The following is a 21,000-nucleotide window of genomic DNA, read 5'->3' as shown; positions in this document are numbered from 1 at the left end:
ATGATTTATTTTCCATGCTTATATGTATATATATATGGCTCTTTTTGACCTGTTAATGGAGAGTAGGAAGAAAGTCATTCCTCTCAAGAGTACTTTCATGGAATCAAGAGCCACATAAAAAAAAAAAAACCATGAATAGTGAGGGAGAGAAACCTGCTTTCACTTACGTGTTGACGAGTGATAATTCTAGAGAAAGAGGCCTTGACATCTGAACAATAGACACTCTTTCGCTATTTGGTGAACACGTACAAATCAGGTACTGGTGAAAAGTTGAATAATAAAAGTAATCTGAGTTGGATCATCGATTCGGGTGCTTCCCAACATATGACAGGTAATTTAGAATGTTTAACAAATTCGAAAGAAATTGAGGCATGTCCAATTAGTTTGCCTAATGGTAAAGAGGCAATGGCATTGAAGGAGGGATCAGTTTGTTTGGGAAAACATATGAAACTAGAAAATGTTCTTTATGTTCCAAACTTGAATTGCAATTTGATATCTGTGTCACAGTTGGTTGATGGGTCTAATTGTGATGTCCAATTTACTAAGAAAATTTGTGTTATACAGGACCGCACCATGAGGATGATGATTGGAGTGGGTGAACAATGTAAGGGGCTTTACTATTTGAAGTCGGCAGCATTATCCAAGCATGCAAGGCTAGTCATGTAGATTCCTTTGAATTATGGCATATGAGGATGGGGCATCCGTATACAAAAATAGTAAAATCTCTTCCTTATATTAAACTGAGTAATAATTTGGTGAAGAATAAATCATGTGACATTTGTTTGAGAGTTAAGTAAATGAGAGAATCTTTTGTTTTTAGTGAAACTAAAGCAAATAAAAATTTTGAATTAATTCATTATAATTTGTGGGGACCTTATCGTGTTAATACTTCTTGTGGTGCTTTGTATTTTTTGACCATTGTTGATGATTTTTCTAGGGGTATATAGGAATATTTGTTGACTAAAAAATAGAAGCGGATCTTGTCATACGTAATTTCTTGGCTATGATTAAAAGACAATTTCATAGAGATGTAAAAGTAGTTAGAAGAGATAACGGGATTGAATTTGAGTGTTTAAAAGACTATTTTTCTGAAAAAAGAATTTTATATCAGGCTTCATGTGTAGGAACGCCTCAACAGAATGGTTGTGTTGAGAGGAAGCATCGCCATATATTAAATGTGGCTAGAGCTTTAAGATTTTAAGGCAATCTTCCCATCAAGTTTTGGGGAGAATGTGTTTTGACGGTTGGATATTTGATCAATCAGACACCCCTTCTAAACTATTGAGAGGAAAGGATACTTATTAGATCTTGTTTAGTAAACCTTCTAGTTATAATCATATTCGAAATTTTCGATGTCTTTGTTACGTTCGGAACTTGAATAAGGAGAAAGACAAGTTTGCTAGCAGAAAACAATGTTGTGTGTTTGTAGAATATCCTTTTGGAAAAAAAAGCTGGAGAGTTTATGATCTTGATACAGTAAAGTATTTTGTGTTGAGAGATGTTGTCTTCTCTGAATATGAATTTCCATTTATTGATGTTAGTAGGTAGGGTGCACAACCAGAACTAGTACAAAGTGTTCCTTTCAATATCACCAACCATGCTGATGATAACTTGAATGAGGTCGAAGAAAATGAGGTACTCAGGAATTCAATTGTGACTCAATGTGATAACAATGACGGTGGAGTCTCATTGAAGTCTCGGATGAATTTTTTCAAGAACAACTTGGGCGTGGCCATAGAACAAAAGAAGTTTCTACTCGACTGCGAGATTTTGTGACATATGCTACCAAATGAATAAGCCCCTCTGCACGTTCATCTAAACCAAATTTTTCCTTAGGTATCTCCTACTCTATAGCACATTATGTAAATTGTGACAATTTTTCTCCAAAAATCATTCTTTTCTAGTAGCTATAACAGTCGAAAAGGAGCCTACTTCATATGTCCAGGCCATAAAAGATATTCAATGGAAAGAAGCTATGATGAAAGAAATTTAGGCTCTTGAAGCTAATGAGACATGGACTTTGGAAGATTTACCACGGGATAGCGAGCTATAGAGAGCCAATGGGTTTGCAAGATCAAATATAGTTTAGATAGCTCAGTTGAACGTTATAAAGCTTGATTGATGATTCTTGGCAATAATCAGATTAAATGAATTGATTACAGTGAGACCTTCGCCCTTTTAGCAAAAATGGTGACCATTCATACATTTCTTTTAGTGGCAATAGCAAATAAGTGGGAACTTCATCAAATGGATGTTCATAATGCATTCTTGCATGAAGATATAAAAGAAGAGGTCTACATGAATATGCCTCATGGTTGTCACTCAATAGGCTGGCAAATTCTATAGATTACATAAATCACTTTATGGTTTACGACAAGTCCCTTGGTGTTGGTTTACAAAGTTAACAACTACATTAAACGGTAGGGTTTCTTCAATCTTAGTCTGACTATTCAATGTTAACTTTAATTGGGACAAGATACAATTGAGTATACTGGTGTTTGTTGATGATCTTATTATTACGGGAAATAATAATGTTGCCATTCAGAAGTTTAAAGATTATTTATGCCATTGTTTCCACATGAAAGATTTGGGGACATTGAAATATTTTTGGGCATAGAGGTGGCACGGAATCACAAAGGGATTTTTCTTTGCCAATGCAAATATGCTTTGGATATTATTAGTGAAGTTGGACTATTGGGTGCTAAACCATCTGGTTTTTCCATCGAACAAAATCATCATTTAGCCTTAGCAGAGAGTGTTGTTTTGGAAGGTTCAAAGAAGTATCGAAAATTAGTGGGAAGATTGATTTACTTGACTCTCACTTGACCTGAGCTATCCTATAGTGTTCATATCTTGGCGCAATTTATGCATCAACCAAAGGAAGCTGATTGGGAAGCAGCTTTACGCGTGATTCGTTATTTGAAAGGAAGTTCTGGACAAGGAATACTTCTACAAGCTGGTTGTGATCAATAACTATATGGTTACTATAACTTTGATTGGGGAAGTTGTCATTTAAAGCGATGATCCCTCACAAGGTATTTTGTTATGCTAGGCACCTCTCTTATTTCTTGGAAGACTAAAAAGCAACATATAGTGTTGAGATCTTCTACTGAAACAGAGTATCGTTCCATGGCTACAATTATGTGTGAACTGAAATGGTTAAAGGGTCTCTTATTGTCTCTTGTGTTTTTCACTCTGATTCTATGTTGTTGTAACACCCCAAACCCTAATCTGTGGACGGAATAGGGTTATGAAGCACTACCGGAGTTTACAGAACAAATAGACAGAAATTTCAAACATTTCACATCATATAATATACATGTCAGAAACCAATCAAAATTAAACATATTGTCTTTTATACGAGCCCTCGAGGCCTAAAATACACATTAGAAACAAATCGGGACTAAATCGAAAACTCAAATTTTTTTTCGAAAACATTCATTATTTTCAACACTGCAAGGTCAGAAGGCCGTGTAACTCACATGGTTAAGAGACACACCCGTGTCTAAGGTCGTGTAACTCACTGACTTGCATTATTTTTAAAAGATACATGGGGCTGAGACACACGCCTATGTCTCTGCTCATGTGGACTAAAATAGGCTATTTTATAAGCCATTTTTCTCACCCAACAAGGCATGTACCTTAAGTTAACATTGTGCATATCAACAAGCCAAAATTAGGCACTAAAACAAACCAAAATCAAGCTTTTTAGATATAATATCTTCACATACAACCAATAAGCCTTTACACACCTCAGATGACAGATTATTACATGTGTACTCATGTATTTAATATATTCATATGTATAACTAACTTAGATGCATATTTGTACCCAAGGTTTACCAAACTAATTGGCATTATTTCAAATTAAGTCACTTGCCCAAACTAATTGGCATTATTTCAAACTAAGTCACTTGCCTACCAAAACATACCATTTGATGCCAAAATGTTTTTCAAATACTAGTATATTTAGTTGTATATACCTTACATATCAATGTACCTATTTATGATCAACTCATCGCATACTAAAATACATGTATATAAATGCATATTTAGCTAACACTTTACCTTTTACTATACAACCATAAACTAAACCACACATCAACCATATAAGGCAAATATGCACAAACAAAAATGTGCCAAAACACAAGCCAAATAAGTGGCTAATCTCCACAAAATACATATAGGCGAACATTTAGCCAAAATAACCTATACATGCCATTATAAACAAAATCAAAACATCCAAAAGTACCGATAAAATCGATAGATAGTGTGATATAACTTCAACAAGCTTCTAACCCAATCGAGCTTTCGATAATTTGAAAAGTAAAGAAAAATAAATACGTTAGCAATGAATGCTTAGTAAGCTTATATAAACTTTAATCATATCAATTCATTTCATATATGAAATTTATACATATCAAGAATAATCCAATATCGATATTGCAAGATTCATGAAGCTATATTCAACAACTTACAAGGTGAATAAATCCACAGCATCACTTATACATATCATTCCTAGCATAGTAGGATTTTAAATAACTTTAAACCTTATCACTCTTTCATGAGCTCAAGTAAATTTTCTTTTGAACACTTACCATTTCAATACAACTTATAATTAAACAAATTACCATTCAACCAACAGCTTGGCATTTGCCTAAGTATCAAACAACAACACTTGTTAGCATACTTGAACATATTTCATATAAATTCAACATCGATAACCTTATTATCTCAACATGTCACACTTGAGTTTATTACTCCTCTCAACTTACATAATTTCCATGTATCAACAGATCAAAGATATTCGTATATGTTCATGTCATGATACATATCATTCTCTTACAATTTCTTCATATACATCTATCATCCATTTCAACATATCAACATATCAATATATCATCTGCCATCATTTCCATATATTTCATGTATATACCTATATTAGTTAGTATCAAACTCATATCGTCTCATAACAGAACATTTCCCGTTGAACCATTTAGAATATTATTGGATAACTTTCAAATTCATTAAATAAATCACTTTACCAAGACTTTCCCAAATCGAAGAATAACTTATGGATAGAGTACATTGTTAGCAGAAGCTCATAAGAGCTGAGCCTTCTAGATATACCAACAGAAGCTCGAAAGCTAAACAAAAGCTCATAAGAGCTGAACAGAAACTCATAAGAGTTGAACAAAATCTCGTAAGAGCTAAACAAAAACTCATAAGAGTTTAATAGAAGCTTGTAAGAGCTGAACAGAAACTTATAAGATTTGAACAGAAGCTCGCAAGAACTGAACAGAAGCTCGAAAGAGCTAAATAGAACCTCGAAAGAGCTAAAAAGAAAGTAAAACACTAAATTTCACAACAAATACTGAACCCTGATTTACTTGGGTAATTTTTCGATATCTTCCTTCAATAGCGTCATACGAAAAATAGCGAATGTACTCAAATACCGCGTACCATTTAACCCGAATATTCAAGTCAATATTATAATTCCAACAATAATTCATTTTCAACAATAAAATAACCATATAATACCATTAATCAAATTAATACAAATATTAATTTTTAACTGTACGAACTTATTTGGATAAATTGCAGAAAAACCAAGATTCAGAGGTATTTTGGTAATTTTCTATTTTCATCGATTTTACACCTGATCTTAATCTAAATTAATAATTTCATTCAATATATTAATTTAGATAGTAAAACAATTCATTTCATGTAATTTGGTCATTTTTGATATTTTTACAAAATTACCCCTAAAGTTTTACTTTTATTCAATTTAGTCCCTAAACCCAAAACATGCAAATTAACCATTTTTAATACAAATCCAAGCTAGCAAAATATTCATGGCATTAAATACAGCCCATTTTTTCAATGATTTCACAACAAACCCTTATATTTATACTATTTCAACAATTTAGTCCCTAACCGAAAAATTCATCAAAAATATTTAATAAAATACTTTTAAATAACAATTAATATCTTAAATTCATCATTTAATATCAGAAACCACAAGGTTCATCAATGGAAACTTTCAAAATCTTTAACAGTTTCAAAATCGAAGGTACAGGCTAGTTGGATCTAGTTACAATGATCTCAAAAACATAAAAATTATTAAAAATAGGACGAAAATCACTTACCGATTGAATTTTAAAGCTTGGCCAAACCCTAGCTCTATTTTAATGGAAGCTTTCAGTTGTAATTGGGAAAGAAGATGATAACCGCACCTTTTTTTTCTTATGTTTTTAATTTAATTTAATTTAATCCATCAAATTACCATATTACCCTTAGTTAGTAATTAATTTAAAACACCAAATCTATGCTCATATTTGTCCATCACATAAATATACAACACAATTACCATCAAAGGAAGGTTTAATTTCACAATTGGTCCTTCAATTTAATTAAATTCTAACTAAATAAACTTATTTACAATTTAATCCTAAACTTATTAGGACTAAAAGAACAATTAGTCCAAAAGCTAGCGGAATCAATCATAACGCCACCACTTGGAAACTTTGACCATGATTTAATTACCATTTAAGTCCCTTTTCATCTTTCAATTACTCATTTAATCAAATAGTGATTAAATTTGACATTTTTTACAATTTAGACCTTTTTAATTAATTAACTATCGAAACGTTAAAAATTTTCAACTAAAATTTACTACCACCTTAATGCCACTACGTAAATATTTATAAAAATAATTACGACTCGGTTTATGGAAACGATGTCCCGATATCTCACTTTCTAAAACCACTTGACCTAAGATTTTACCACTCGAACCTAATAATTCATTATAAAACATAAATTACCCATTCAAAAATCTTTTTAAAACCATATTTGACTCATAAATATTAAATAATAAAATTTACAAGCTTACTTGCCGGATTTGGTGGCCTCAAACTACTATTTCCAACACCACTGAAAATCGGGCTATTACAGTTGTATTGTGATAATCAAGAAACCTTACATATTAGTGCAAATCCCGTGTTTCATGAGTGAACAAAGTACATTGAAATTGATTGTCATTTTATTCGTGATGGGATTCAACATGGACATGTTCAAATTGCTTATGTTCGCAGCTCTAAGCAACTAGCCGATATCTTCATTAAGGGGTTAGGGATATAACAGTTTGGGTATCTTCTACGCAAGTTGGGAGTTCGTAATTTTCACGCACCAATGAGGAGGGTATTAGAAAACAAAATCAAGGAATATATTTAGATATGCAAATATCTGTTAAATATGTAAATAATATATTTAAGAGAGAAGTTAGGGATTTACATAGATTTATTGGGTGATTTATTTTCCATACTTATCATGTATATATAGATATGACTCTTTTTAGCCTGTTAATAGAAAGTAGGAAGAAAGTTATTCCTTTTAAGAGTTCTTTCATTTTATAAAATTATAACTTTTCTATTTAATAGAAATTTAATAATTTTATGTATTTTTATCTTTTATATTAATTTTTTATAATTTTTAAATGTTTATTATATTTTATGACTTTTTATAAATTTTAATAATTTTCTGTATTTTTATATTTTATAATAAAATTTACTTTTTTATATATTTTTAATAGTTTTGTATAAATTTTTAAATTTTCTATTTTTAATAAATTTTAATATTTTAATATTATTTATATTTTAAAATAATTTTCAATTATTTTTACACACCATGTGTCACAATTACGATGTGACACATGGTAGGGTTAACTCAGAAAAGGGAAAAAAAATAAGGACTATTAACTTTAACGTTCCGTTAAAGTAACGGTCAAAGGTTTTTTTTATTATAGATTTTGACAATATAAGTACCCAATTAAACGCAAAAAAAAAGGGGGGGTTTAATTGCTTCTTCTTCTTTTTTTAATTCTAGGGCTTTTTACACCCTTAAACCTAAATATTTTATAGTATAAAAGTTAAAATATGCCATAAGTTCATGCACTCTTTATAAATTTAGAATTTAGTCCATATACTTTTATTTACAGGAATTTTACCCTTCTACTTTTTAGATTTCAAAAATTCAGGTTCAATTGTTAACATTATTTTTTTTGGGTTAATTTTGTTTATGTGACATTTTTAAATTAAAAATACTCACTTGGTAGCCATTTAACTAAAAAAATGACTTTATAATGAAACTGAATTTAACAAAATGATTTTAATAGTATTGGCAGTTGGGCTTGAATTTTGAAAACTAAAAACTAGAATGACTAAGTTCTCAAAAATAAAAGTATAGGACTAACTTTCAAATTTAGGAAGAGTGCTGGCTTTATGACATATTTTAACCTAGTATAAAATATGAATATTTTAATTATATAAATATGAGTACTTGTTTACATTATGCTTAGCTTCGTTTATCCCTTACGACTTTAATGCGTCAATATGTACTCTCATATAAGTAATATATGTAATTTTAATTAAGTTTTAATTAGATATTATTTATTACTAAGTTTATATATGATATTAATTGTTACGAAATATTATTTAATTGTAAAATAAATTTTTACTTTTGAAAGGAAATTATACTATAATATTTTGTAACTTTTAGAAAAATATTAACGTTTACTAAGAATAACTTTTTAGAAAATGATTTTAGGAAAATTTCTCAATCAATGAAAAATATTTTACGCAGAATGATCAAAACATCATAAAATATAATTTTTTTCAAAAATCAATCTATTTTTCAAAAATCATTTTCCGACAATTATTTTCAATTAAACAAACACAATCTAACGATATAATTAAAACTAAAAAAAATAAATTAATGAATCCACGAATTGTTTTGTAGTTTAGAATACTTTTACTACTATTACAGGATTTTGGCAGAGAGCATTCCTCTATAATTGAACAACCACTCAAGCTCAAATTCTCAAACCGAGATGCATTCCAACTCTTTATAAATAGGTGCTGACTGGTTCTCTATTGGGAAATGTTGCAATTCAATTGTTCCAGCTTCTGCCAGGTCCATTAAAAATGGTAAAGTTAAAAAGCATTCCCTAGTCAAACAACTTGTTTACACTAATCAAGTTGCCTTTCAATCTCTAAAAAAGGAAGACATTTTAGAGTTCAGATATCCCTTCTACATTAAGCATACTTATGCCACATAGCCTACCCTTTTTGCCATCATCGAAAGTCACCTTTCTTTCATGTTTTTTTTTTTTTTAACTCTTTTAGGCATTCTCTATAACGATCCAATTTTTAGTAGTGTTGGAAAAAGCAATTTTGGGACCCCATTTCCATAAATGAGTCCTTAAATATTTAATAAAAATAATTTACAAAGTTATTATTTAGGTGAATTAAATTTTGGATAAGTAATTTAGCCAAAATTGTGTTTAATTAAGGCTCAGAGACTAAATTGTAAAGTCCAATCGCTGTAGATTTTTAATTAAAATATGACTTTAGGACTTAAATTGCAATTTTCCCAAGGTCTAAAAAGGTAATTAGACCATGCCAAATCAAGTGTTAGTGAACGGTAGTGTTGAAATTTAATTAAGTAAATATTAATTTAATTAGCATAAATCATAATTAGTTAACTTAATTAAACTTAAAACCAAGTATAAATAGGAAATTATAAGTGGATTGAGAGATAAATGTATCTTCTCCATCCAGCCAAAGAAAGAAAGAAGAAGAAGACCACCGTTTTTGCATCCTTCAAGATTTAAATCAATAAATTGGTTAGCGCAATTAAGTTTCTTTCTTGTAATTTTCATGTTTTTGAGGTCATAAAAGCTTGATTTAGCTAGCCCATGTACCAATTTGTAAAAATTTTAAAGTTTTGAAAAATTCTATTGTTGAGAATTGAAATTTTTAAATATTAATTTGATAGATTTTAAGCTCAGATATAAAAAAGGACCAATTTGTAAAGTTTATTTGATAGTTTCGTACATGAGAGACCAAACTGAATAAAATGTAAAATTTAATGTAAAAATATGAAATAGAAGGTCTCTAATGGATAATAGTGAAATCAGAATTCAATTTGGAGATTTAAATTGAAAGTTAGATTAGTCCCGATTTTAGGGACTAAATTGAATAAATTAAAAATTTTGTATAAATTGGTAATTGATTATGAACTGGATTTTCATTGATAATACTATGTGTATATTTTAATCTGTAGCTAATTTCGACCCGAATTTGTCAAGAGGGAAAGGAAAATCTAAAGCTATCAACAAATAGCTTGAAATTTTCGGTTTGTATTTTTATGATTCGAGACCAACTTATTTATAGCATATTCATTACTTGTTGCATTACATGGTATTGAGGTGAGTTTTTAATGGCTATTTAACTTGATTTACTATGATTGAGGTTGAATACCGAAATAGGGACTAAATTGAATAAAATACATAATTTCCAGTCTACTTGATATATAATAATTGATATGAAATAGTGTTGAGATATGTTATGTATGTTATGAATTTGTGAAATGTTGATGGATTGTAGATATTGGGATGCAAATTGAACTATACATAATGAATTGGAAATTGAATACCCTATTAGTTGTTCGGACCGAGTAGGATATAGTTGTCATGTTATAGCATCAGAATTTTGAGTAAAACCATCATTGTTAGACAATCCAGGCTGGTAGATATTATGCATTGAGTCATCTTTGACGGGCAAACCAGGGTGACAGATTGATTGAGTTGAGAAAACCATTGTTGCTGGGTAATCTAATATGGAATTATGAATCATTATAACGTCATCGTTGCCAGGCAACCTGAGGCGATGGATCCGTGTATCCGTTTTGAGCCCATTTTGGTTAATAGGGTTATAAACAATTTAATTACTTGATTGATATGTGAATGATATATGTGGTGGAAGTTTGTATGTAAGTTGATTGTGTATTAATGAGCTGATGAATTTGGAAATGATATTAATGTGGTATGAGATGAAAAGCATGTGTATATATATGTATGTTAAAGATGTTTGAAATGAATCAAGTAGTTTATGGAATTGTTGGAAAATTGTCTAACTTGTGTGCAATCTAATGAATTGGTAAATGAAATTGGTAGTATGCTTGCCCTCGTGAAAATGAAAAAGTTTTACATAGAATAGTATGTAATTAGTTTATAATTGAATGTATGCATGTTGCATAAGTGTATTTACTTTATCTTGTATAATAGATTTACCACTGGGCATTAAGCTCAGTGTACGATTTGTTATCTCTGCGTGCAAGTTAGGTTCAATTTAAGATCCCGAGCATCAACTTCAGTATCCAACCAACGATCCCCAACTCAACAAAATTTGTTCGTTTTTGTTTTTGTTTTTAACTTGGCATGTACCTAATTGGTTGAGTCATGTTAAATTTGATGCTGAAAAGATGGTATATACATAAATTTGTTAAGTTTGATAAGTTTATACATAAGTGCAACTTAGGATTGCCATAGTTTGATTAAGGTATGAAAAATGAGATGGTTCCTTGAACGCAATGCATGTATGAATTAAGCAAATGATTGACATGTTGTACTTAAGTGTTATAATGCTAGTGATAGGGTATATTGAGTATGCATGTTTAGAACTTAGATAAATTATGTTAACTAATTGATTTATAGGTATTATGAAATTAGTAAATGGTTATATATCGTGTAATGATATCATGAATTGTTGCTTAAACTTTGGTTGTGATGGTCTTTGTGTTAGCTGAATTGGTTGGTAAATGAATGGTAAATTTGTAGGTTGTTTAGCAAGAAGAAATTGTAGAAACAGTATATGACGTCGTAAAGTTATTTGAATATTGTTGCAACCAGAAAAGACTTACAATGTCACGACGAAACAAGGAGCCCTGTCGTCTCGACGAAGCCAATACAGTAAGTGACGTCACAACGTCGGGTGACTTAACATCGTGACATAACAAGCTATTTTTGTAACACCCTCAACTCGATTCGATTCATTGGATCCGGATCTCAGGTGTTACCACTCTAACACAAACTTATAATTAACCAAAACATACAACTTTCAACAATACATCTTATTTAGTAACATTCCCCAATTAATTTACGTTTGGGCTTACAAATTGTAGTTACAACCATTGAACAAGACCTCTCACTTGACGAGAACTTACAAGTACATATATCTCGATTATTTACATTACTCCACTTATTCTACCTCTAAGCAATATTACTGGCAACATTTATGATACTAACACATTTTGTACATGTCATACGGGTTATAAACAATTTTTATTCACAATATTGCTTTCAGACTTGAATACGCCACTCCTTATGCTCTATATGCATAACAACCTATCTCATCATTCCTCTGGCATAACCCTGGCGTTGTCCCTCCTAGCCTAGCCTTGAATCTTCTTACCTGTGACAAAAAAACACAAAGGTAAGTTCATGAGAACTTAGTGAGCAAATCCTCCTTTACCTGATTCATACTTGATAATTCTACATTCATCTTCCTTGCTCTTGTTATTTTTTTGACTCACGCGTTTACATCCTTAAAATTCCATTCATTGTGTCGTTGGTGTCACTCTTTGATCTGAGATCATAACTTGTTGTTCCTATCATCATTACCTTATTCACATTCTTCATTTTGTTCTTTTGTGATTTCTTAACCATCTTGTTACAGAAAGATTTACAAACAGAATACCTTTGGTTCGCCACTCACGCTGATGCACTCCAGTATTGTTGCTCTTACCATTTTACTATACTAGGTTCGCCACAACACTTCTTACGGAGCCTTTCTTTCAGAATTCACCATACTTATCGTTCCTTCAGAAGACTTCATACGTCGTTTATTAGAGTTTGCCAAGGATTCCTTCTTTTCGTTCAAAATTCACCACAAAGATGTTCTTCTTTAGAGATAGCCACAAAGACTTCCTTATCCAGAAATTGCCACAAATGCGTCCTTTTTATTAAGTACTCACTAAAAAGGCTTTCCTTTCAGAGCCCAATCTATCTACCAATGTATCATTTGGGCGGTTAGAACCACACCCTTACTTCCCTTTAACTTATTTGCCTAACTAAGACTTCGCCCAAGGGTGTGCCTGTAGAATTCAACCTCTTTGTTAAATCCAACAACTTACTTATCCGAAACCTACTCCAAAATTCTTACTCCTACAACAACTCTCGAAACTATGGCTTCACTGAGCGGGATGTCACAATTTGGCAACGTCACGACGTTGAAACGATGATGTCATGACGTCAACCTTGTATTTTGAAAATTTTACATTTCAGTCTTGATTCAATCTTGGGTTAACTTTAGAGCTTTCATAAGCTCGTATAAGACTCAAGAATGATTATTATTGTATTGATTTCTTATATTTCTTATGGTTGTATGCTTGATGATGTGAATTCTTATTAAATTTGATCGCAATTGCTCCAGCAACGAATGTGGCACCTTATAGTTCGGACCTGTCGATTTGATCGGGTATAAGGTGTTACATTTTCTACTCTAATAATATGTCTAGAACATCCTCTATCAAAATTTTAAATATGCTAAGTGGAAGCCTTCAAGGACTGGTGAGCAACCAAAAAGCATTTTTGATCTTTTTCTTCCAAACAAGGTCTTGTTTCTTCCTTCTATTATATGTAACTCAAGTTGCAATTAGCACTACGACTAACCGCTTTCTTTTGAGATCTTTTAGTAGTATGTAATATTTGGGCATTATATACTATAAGACACCAAAGTAATAAAAAACCACTATTCCATTTTGGTTTTAGTGCCTCTCTATATGAATAACTTCAACTTTCTTGGAGCTTTTAGATTTTTTAATAATCCCTTCAGCTTTCGTGAAAACAATTGTGGTCATTTTTTTGTCTTTGGTGTCTATACCTCAAGCTTCCTTGACCAACTTTTATTCTTGTATCAACAAGTATTTCATTCAGCTTGCAGTTCGTAGAACTGCTAGTCTTTAGAACGGGATAGGATATTTTTGTTTCCTTCATAACTTCACTAAGTCTAGCTTTTTTCTTAGTCAACAAAGAGTCATTTTCCTTATGATTTTTCATCAACTTCCAATTTTTTGTTTCAACATAAAATTTCATCAATGAGGCATATATTGATCTTACAAACTTGATCTCACTTATCAAGCATAGCCTTGTAAATGCCCATGAAGTTTTCATTGAACTTAGTGTTACTATCGCTATATTTATCCGAGTCAATTACAGCTACAATTACAACTTTGGATCCGAAAGCTACATAATTACTTAAGTCTTTTCATATTTATCTTGTTCAATAGAAGAGCCCTCATCACTTTATGTTTGATAATTATTTTTTTCTTTGGTGTATTAACATACTCAACTTGCATGTGACTATATCCCTAACACTCGAGACACTAAATGCCTTTCTTTTTCTCTTTAGGACTTTCTTCATTAATACCTATTATCTTCCCTTTTCCTTTAGTGAACCTATGACCTTCTTCAAATCCCTTCTTTGTATTGGACAACTTTTTGAATGCCTTATTGAAATTCTTAATTAGAAGGGTTATTGCTCCTACAAGTCCTTAATGGTAGTTTGATCATCAATTGCAACTAAAGAAGCAACTTGTATAGCAATGTTCATTTCTAGCTTGATTTTTCTATTCTTGGTTTCTCTCAAATTCATCTTGGATGTTTATAGGGACCCAATCTGTAACACCCCTAACCCGTATCCATCGCCAGAACAAGGTTTCGGAGCATTACTCGGATTTACATATCATTTAGCAAAAATTTTCGTTAAATACTTACCGATTCAATGCATCATATAGATAAATATATTATCATTCAATCAATAGCTTGGCACTTGTCTTAGCATCAATCAACATTGTTAGTATACTTACGCATATTTTATATAAATTCAACATTGATATACTTATTTTCTCAACACGTCACACTTGAATTTAATAATTGTTTCCACCTACATAATTTCCTTGTATAAATAAATCAAAGATAATCATATATGTGCATGTCATGAAATATTTCATTCTCTTATCATTTAAAATCATTTATTTCATTATATTAAAATTTCATGTACCATAATTTCCGTATATTTCACGTATATTTATTCGATAATAATTCATATCAAACTTAACGTAAATCAAATTCTATATGCACATACTTTCCACACCATGTGTCCATATAACATGTACAAATCATTATATATATACTTCAAGCATATATGATAATAATTCATTTCAGTATTCATATTGTTTCATATTATACGAATGTACTAATATTTCACATTCAACCCAATATAACATACAATTTAACATATTTTCATGCTCAATTATGATACACAAATTTACCTGACAAAATTGCAAAAATATCCAGATTAAGGGGCATTTTGGTAATTTTTTATTTTCCCCGATTTTCATCCGAACTTGATCTAAATTGATAATTCCATTCAATTTATTAATGTAGACAATAAGTCAATTCATTCACTTCAAATTGGTCATTTTTGATATCCTTACAAAATTGCCCCGAAAATTTTACTTTTATTCAATTTAGTCTCTAAGCCTAAAACATACAAATTAGCTATGCTAGCTGAATATTCATACATATTCTCCTCCTCCTCCTCTCCATTCCTCATCCTTAATTTATATAACATGCTACAAGTAACATTATCAATACTTTCACTATTCACTTATATGTATATTCAAAACTGTCCATTTGGTTATAGTACTAAATTATTTATATCTTGAGCTACAGACCTCAAAATTAAGATCGACTAATTTTTCCTAAAACTAGACTTAGATATATTCTTACCATAAAATTTTCAGAATTTTTGGCTTAGCCAATAAGTACAGTTTATTCTTTAAAGTCACTTCTATTCTGCTGTCTAACAGTTTTGACCCTTCTTTACTAAAAATTAATTATCACCTTGTACAGGATTCAAATAATGTTCTAGTTTTTTTCTATTGAAAATAGACTCATTTAGGATTCTAAAAATATAAATTTAAGCCCCTAATTATTTTTATCCAATTTTTGATGATTTTCCAAAGTCAGAACAGGTGAACCCAAAATCATTCTGATCTTGTCTCACAAAATTTATCATATTTCATGATTTACAATTCCATTGCTTACATAGTTTCTTCTATAAGAAACTAGACTCAATATGATTTAATTTCATTCAACCTCTAATTCAACTTCCGTAATTTTTAGTGATTTTTCAAAGTTAGCTTACTGCTGCTGTCCAAAACTGTTTTAGTGCAAGATATTATTTACCATGTTTATAACACCCTTATTTCCTTTCTCTACAATATTTTTCATCACTTTCTCCTATTTCCCTTCACTAACTCATCAAGATCATAGAACCTTATATAAGAAGACTCTACTATAACATTATTTCCATGTTTTCTCAATAATAACAAACTTAAAAATATATTGAAATATTGATGTACTTACCTTGTTCTATTGATTTCAATCTTTAATTTGATTTTCTCTCTCCTCCAGCTTCTATTCCTTGAATCCAATTTGATATTCTAACTCCCCATAGTCTACTTAACATTTTTCTCCCTTAGTAGCTATGGAAATTCTTTTGATTTCTAGGTGAAAATGGTGAATTTTTGGTAGAAGGACTAAATTGTAAAGAATGAAAAGTTTCTTTCTTCTCTTTTCTTCTTCGTAACGTGAATGCATGGAAAATGGATGAGAATTTAATCATCTTTCTTTCTTTATATATACTAATAAAATAATAATAAAATAATAAAATATCATATAAAAATCAAATTAAAATATTAATAACTAATATTTAATTAATTAATTAATCTAAAATATCTCCAACATCATCATTACTTTTTAGATTTCTCTCTCTTCCAATTGACCATTTTGCCCTTTGTGATCTTTTAAAATTCCATTATTGAGTTATCACTTAATTTTGGTAAAATTATAATTTAGTCCCTCATAATTCTTTACCTATTCAATTTGGTCCTAATTCATCAATTTTTCGTTGGTTTCTAGATCCTTCTACCCTTAAAATATTTTCACTATTATCCCTTCAACTTTTTCATATTTACACTTTAATCCCTCAAATTTTGAGTATTTACTCTTGGGCCATAAAACTTTTCTTACTTTTACAATTTAGTCCTTTCTTGAATCAATATGTCATAATATACTTCCCAGTGAAATAACTCAATTTTCCTTTTCTTGCCACTTTATTTCCTTATTTTACTATATTAAGAGTAATATCTTACTGTATAAATTTTTGGGGGTTACACAATCAATTCATCAATCTTCACTGTGCTGATGTTGTTATACTCTTTTACGTAGTCATGTTGAGGGAGCAATGTTTTGTGAGTGATCTAAGGACCCCTCGCACCAACTTTGCATTAGAATACTCCTTTCCAAAGGTAAATTCTTCGTTAAAGATGTCACATAATTTTGCATAAAATTTAGACAAGGTTTCATCTTGTAACATTTTGATATTCTCAAAATTGGATGAAAATATTTGGAGTTTGAATTGTTTCACTATTAAAGTCCTTTCACATGGAATCTGAAGAATGAACCATGCCTCTCAAGCGGTAATGTACTTAGAAATTCTTCTAAACTGTTAGGGATCCGTACCATTAAATATGGACTTCAAGGCCTTGGAGTTAAAATTGGTTGCATTATCTTCCTTAGTAGTCCAAATAGTCTTTGGCTTGGGTGTCCTCACATCATTAGCTTTAGTTGCTAGTGGATCCTTTTGGAAAATCGAGTTTGGAAAATGCATCGAAAAATAAGTTTAAGGGAAAATTTAGATTTTTAAATTGTTTTCCAAAAACAAGAACTTGGTTGTGATATTTAAAGTAATAAACACTTAATAAAATTGTACTGTTTTGATTCATCTAGGATGAACGCTTCGACCGAAGTCTTCTCCACTATTCTCAAGCTCATGTCTGCCAAGTGTGGGCTCACTTCGAATCAGAAAATTTTCACAAAAATTATCAGTGGGGCAATTTTTCAATTTATCTAAAATTTAGGGTCAAACTATAAATATGAAAGAATATCTCTAGAAATTTTCTAAAATAATTTCTTCATAGAAATTTCTCTCTAAAACTTTCTCTTGAATTCAAGTATACGAAAAATAATGACTAATGACTATTTATATAGGGAGACTTTAGAGAGTTCAACTATGATTAAACTTAATCACTTTAATACTAAAGTAATATAATACTTATCAAGATAAATATTCTATTAATTTAATATAAAATATATTAAATTTATCTTGTTAAATTAAATTTAATATTAAGATAATTACTTTAATATTAAATTAATAAAATACTATTAAGATAAGTATTAAATTTAATTTAATATTAAATTTATTAAAATATTATTATATTTGGAATAGTTAATCTGAAATCAAATTATCCGGTAAAATCCTAGTAGTTGTGTGATTCTTCCACTACTAATCTGTCGAAGAACCACCGCCGTCGAGCATCCACTGGCCATCAGAATGCCACCGTGGCATGCGTTGGCACGGCCATGCCTGGTGGTGTCATCGCAGACACGACACCCTCATGGCACCCCGAGCCGGTTTAGTCCAGGCCAATGATGACCCGATCAATCCGGTCTAGCCACTAGTTAGACCGTCAGTCAGGTTTCACATACCGGGCCTGGTTCGACCAGTATTGGGTCTCAGTCTTGGTTTTTAGTTCTCTGTTCCAATTTTTCATCTGAAGTCCAATTTTTAAGTTCAATTACCCATTGAGCAAATTGTCTGACTTGAAAATTAGTTTTTAAAAACATCATATTTATTTTAATTAATTTAATTTTACTTGATCAAAATTAATTTTCCAAAATTCACTAATATTTTCCAAAATTAATTTTTCAAGAAGATTCTTCAATCAAATTTTCTAGTTGAACAATTCTCATGATCATCCAACTTAATTCATCATCGAATAAACCGACTCAATTAAATTATTTACATAGTCGTAAATTTTTTTTTCTGATTCAAATGTAGTCCAATCGAGCTTTTGTTGAGCTAGCGGAGGGACTAATCATACATATACAATTAGACTCTAGTAATTGCAATTATGTTTAAAAGTATTGTTTCGGTAATTCACAATTTACTTAACCAGTCCACAAAAAGTACCATGATTGAAAACTCCTTATTGTATACTCTTTACGAAAACAATTTATCTAACTAATTTGTCCAATGACCTCGTCATGTGTGTGTTACCCTCATATGATATCATTGATTTCTTTGAGTTAAATCCGTTCACTCAATATAATCCTATTGTATCTCATTATCACCATTGTGTCTTCTTAACGATTAATATGATCACTATCAACAAATGATTGTGATAAATTCCTTGTTCGAGAATAAGCAACCCATGACCACGTTTCATATTTATCAATCCACACAATGCCAATGAGAGGATATCATTAACTCTTTAATTGAGTTATGAATTTCATTGTTGCTAGTAAAGCCATGTCATACACAAGTCATGTACCGAACATATCGGCTATGGGTTCGATCATCTTTAAAGCATAAGCCTCTATTTATATCAAAGCAGATGAATTCCATACGTATGGTCAGTGACTAACTCAGGATTCAGGTAAATCACACCATGAACGTCACAAGTGAATTAATTCACAAACGGATTCAAAAGTAATTCACAAGTAATTATTCTAAGGAATTCATCTATGTCTCTACTCATGGAGTCAATTGCTCCAATAGCCAAGACTAGCCATCTCCCTATTGGAATTTTAGACGACATAATAATCCTTCTAAGTATTTGAATCAAATGCTCACTTTGATTATTTTTTGGGATTACAGACTCGTTTAGATTATCAAATGCTCACAATTTTGCTATGCATGCAAAACATGAAAGACAAAAACACAAAATACTTAATAGTGAAATGTGAAATTGACTTTATTTATTTATTAATTGTTCAGATACATACAAAACAATTACATATTTGCTACAATATGGGCATATTTTCCAACAGATCCCAACCAATAAGCATTGCTCTTCACATATTCTCATATACGTGTTGAATAAATGCCCTTACTAGTGTCTCTGAATAGACATAGTTAGAGCCATCAATAATAAGGAGTTAGAGATTGAGCTTCCTTCTATGTCTTAGTAATTCAATAAAAGGGTCTTCACAAATTTTGTCCCATATCAAGCTTTAATACAATTGTTAATTTTGAATTGCTACTAGTTGTATAGTGAGTTGTAACTAAAGATACGTTTTTATTTGAAAAAGTAAAACAATAAATACACAAATTGGTTGTGTACTTTGAAACTTTATCCAACTTCTACATGACCTTTCTTAGATAGTAATTCACTATAATTCAACAGTAGAACCTGTGAATTAAGCTAAACTCATTCACCATGTTGTAGCCTCATTCCTATATAATTATTTAAATCTACTCTTTTACTATATCTTTCCCCTTGAATACTTAGTCAAAAATTGATGAAGTCAATTTGTTTACGAAATAATTTGCACTTTAGTAAGTTCCTCTAATGAACATTTTATTACTCTCTCTAACTCATACATAAAACAGTAAACAAGTCTTCAATATTTAGAGTTGTAGACATGTGAACCTCAATTAGTATGATCCAATTAAGCCACTAATTACTTTCCCAATTAAGCTCTTGATATGGCATGAAATAAAAAGACTTTTTCACCAAATAAACTTTTTCCAATCCTAAATTTCTTTAAACAATGCAAGTGAATATATTGGAACTCTTTAAAAATATCGACTAAGTATCTTTACCAATTATTGTCATGATAATTGTTGCTTCAAATCCTTTAAAAAGAAGCACAAAAATAGTCAATATAATTTAGTCAAAATATGCCAACAGAATACGCCAATTGCAATCAATCTAGTTGCAAAGTGAGTTTCAACTAATTGTATAACTAGCAACACTAATAGTTGGAACAAGTTTTCGATTTAAGTCAATTTTCATTCACGTTGAATAGGTTCAATTTGTTGACTACCTTATTATTAAATCAAGTTACATTAATTTTGAGTTTGAATTAATTAAATCAAATTAATTTAGTAATGAAAATTAAGAAATCTAGATCCTATTAATATTAAATGCAATGCCATGGTTTTATTTTATATACCAACTTTGGTCATA

The 21,000-nt window shown here is 30.5% G+C and overlaps 1 long non-coding RNA gene across 1 annotated transcript; it reads left to right on the top strand.

Annotated features, from left to right (window-relative positions):
• Positions 1-218: 218 nt before the first annotated feature.
• Positions 219-767, top strand: LOC128283531 (uncharacterized). The gene is made up of 2 exons (XR_008273892.1): positions 219-331; positions 565-767. It is a non-coding gene; the product is annotated as an uncharacterized LOC128283531 (long non-coding RNA).
• The last annotated feature ends 20,233 nt before the right edge of the window (positions 768-21,000 follow it).

The sequence above is a fragment of the Gossypium arboreum genome, chromosome 11, assembly GCF_025698485.1.
Source record: "Gossypium arboreum isolate Shixiya-1 chromosome 11, ASM2569848v2, whole genome shotgun sequence".
NCBI lineage: Eukaryota > Viridiplantae > Streptophyta > Magnoliopsida > Malvales > Malvaceae > Gossypium > Gossypium arboreum.
The sequence above is the reverse complement of the archived record's forward strand: the minus strand, read 5'-3'. Positions and strand labels throughout refer to the sequence as shown.